The sequence below is a fragment of the Carya illinoinensis genome, chromosome 15 (assembly GCF_018687715.1).
Source record: "Carya illinoinensis cultivar Pawnee chromosome 15, C.illinoinensisPawnee_v1, whole genome shotgun sequence".
In the NCBI taxonomy this organism is placed as follows: Eukaryota; Viridiplantae; Streptophyta; class Magnoliopsida; order Fagales; family Juglandaceae; genus Carya; species Carya illinoinensis.
Window position 1 is genome coordinate 20,970,001 of NC_056766.1, and position 2,827 is coordinate 20,972,827.

A 2,827-nucleotide genomic window follows, 5' to 3' on the forward strand; every position below is an offset into this window, starting at 1 on the left:
GCGGCGGTGGAGACGAGTCCCCCTGGCGGTTGCATGGGGGGGTGGGCACTCGCCTTTTCCATGGGCGCGAGGGGCGTGCCCATGTTAGGGGGGCAACATGGACAACCCTCCTGGCTGCCCATGTTGGGGCCTTGCATGCCCACCCTAAAGAGCATTTAGAGCCATATCACAATTGGCAGAAGGAAACATCAATTTTTCGAGCAAACACAAAGACTTTGTTTAAAGAAATACTTTGAATTTGGATGAGATTTTTTGCAGACAAGCTTAGACAAAACATATCTTGAAGTAGGAGCAAGCCTTACAATTTTTTTACGTCGGGATTTTTTTAAAAAAGTTTTTAGGTTTAAAAATACCGAAAAATAAAAACAAATTGAAAATGTTCCATTTATGGTAGGTGATGCTTGGAACATATCCAAAACATATTGGAATGAATTTAGGAAACCAATTTGGGTGGTTTTGAACGTCCAAAAGCACTGGAAAAGTGTTCGCCCCAGTGCATGTCAGCGGCAGTGTCAGCGCATGGCCCATGGGGCTTCAGGGTCAGGGGGAGGGTCAAGGGGCTGACTTAAGCATGCGTGGGCTTGCCTCGGTGCCTGTCTTTGGGGGGGGGGGGGGAACTTAGCCAGCCTCGACCCCATGTGCATGCGTGGGCTCGCTGCGGTGCCCATCTGTGGGGGGAACATAGCCAGCCTCGACCACTTGTGCTTGCATGGGCTTGCCACGGTGCCCGTCTATGGGGGGAGGGGGGGGGAACTTAGCCAGCCTCGACCCCATGTGCATGCGTGGGCTTGCCATGGTGCCCATCTGTGTGCGAAACTTAGCCAGCCTCGACCCCTTGTGCAAGCGGGGGCTTGCCAAGGAGCTCGTCTATGGGGGGGAACTTCACCAGCCTCGAGGCCATGTGCACGCTTGGGCTTGCGACGTTGGCCGTCTGTGGGCAAGAACTTAGCCAACCTCGACCCCATGTGCATGCGGGGGCTTGCCACGGTGCCCGTCTGTGGGGGGGGGGGGGGAGGGGGGGAACCTAGCCAGCCTCGACCCCATGTGCATGCATGGGCTTGTCACATTGCCCGTTTGTGGGGGAGAACTTAGCCAGCCTCGATTCCCTGTGGAAGCGTAGGCTTGCCACGGTGCCCATCTGTGCGGGTGGGGGAACTGAGCCAGCCTCGACCCCCATGTGCATGCGGGGGCTTGCCGAACTGCCCGTCTGTAGGGGGGAACTTAGCCAACCTCGAGGCCATGTGCATGGGTGGGCTTGCCACGGTGCCCATCTGTGGGGGGGAACTTAGCCAACCTCAACCCCATGGCATGCGTGGGGTTGAGACGGTGCTCGTATGGGGGGGAAACTTAGCCAGCCTCGATCCCATGTGCATGCATGGGCTTGCCATGGTGCTCATCTATGGGGGGAACTTAGCCAGCCTCCACCCCATGTGCATGCGAGGGCTTGCCACGGGGGCCACTTGTGGGGGGAACTGAGCCAGCCTCGACACCATGTGCATGCGTGGGCTTGCCACCGTGCCCGTCTGTGGAGGGAACTTAGCCAGCCTCGACCCCATGTCCATGCGGGGGCTTCCCACGGTGCCCTTTTTGAGGGGGGGGGGAACCAAGCTAGCCTTGACCCCATGTGCATGCATGGGCTAGCCACGGTGCCCGTCTGTGGGGGAACTTTGCCAGCCTCGATCCCTAATGCATGCATGGGCTTGCCACGGTGCCCGTCTGTGGGGGGGGGGGGGAACTTAGCCAGCCTCGACCCCATATGCATGCGTGGGCTCGTCACGGTGCCCGTCTGTGGGGCGAAAATAGGCAGCCTCGACCCCTTGTGCATGCATGGGCTTGCCACGATGCCCGTCTGTTGGGGGGGGAGGGGGGAACTTAGCCAGCCTCGACCCCATGTGCGTGCGTGGGCTTGCTACGGTGCCTGCCTGGTGGGGTAGGGGAACTGAGCCAGCCTCGAACCCATGTGCCTGCGTGGGCTTGCCACGGTGCCCGTCCAGGGGGGGCGAACTGAGCCAGCCCCAACCCCATATGCATGCGTGGGCTTGCCACGATGCCCGTGTGTGGGGGGGGGGAAGTTATCCAGCCCCGACCCCATGTGCAAGCGTGGGCTTGCCACGGTGCCCGCCTGGTGGGGTGGGGGAACTGAGCCAGCCTCGACCCCATGTGCCTATGCGGGCTTGCCACGGTGTCCTTCCGGGGGGAGGGGGGGAACTGAGCCAGCGCCGACCCCATGTGCATGCGTGGGCTTGCGACGTTGCCCATCCGTGGGGGGAATTTAGCCGGCCTTGATCCCATATGCATGCATGGGCTTGCCACTGTGCCCGTCTGTGGGGGGGGGGGGAGGGAACTTAGCCAGCCCCGACCCCATGTGCATGTGTGGGATTGGCACGGCGCCTGTCTGTGGGAGGAACTTAGCCAGCCTCGACCCCATGTGCAAGCGGGGGCTTGCCACGGTGCCCGTCTCAGGGGGGGAACTTAGCCAGCCTCGAGGCCATGTGCATGCATGGGCTTGCCACGGTGCTCGTCTATGGGGGGAACTTAGCCAGCCTCGACTCCATATGCATGCGTAGGCGTGCCACGGTGCCCGTCTGTGGTGGGAACTTAGCCAGCCTCGACCCCATGTGCATGTGTGGGCTTGCCACGGTGCCCGTCTGTGGGGTGAACTTAGCTAGCCTTGACTCCATATGCATGTGTGGGCTCGCCACGGTGCCCGTCTGTGGGGGGAACTTAGCCAGCCTCGACCCCATGTGCATGCGTGGGCTTGCCACAGTGCCCGTCTGTGGGGGGGAACTTAGCCAGCCTCGACTCCATTTGCATGCGTAGGCTTGCC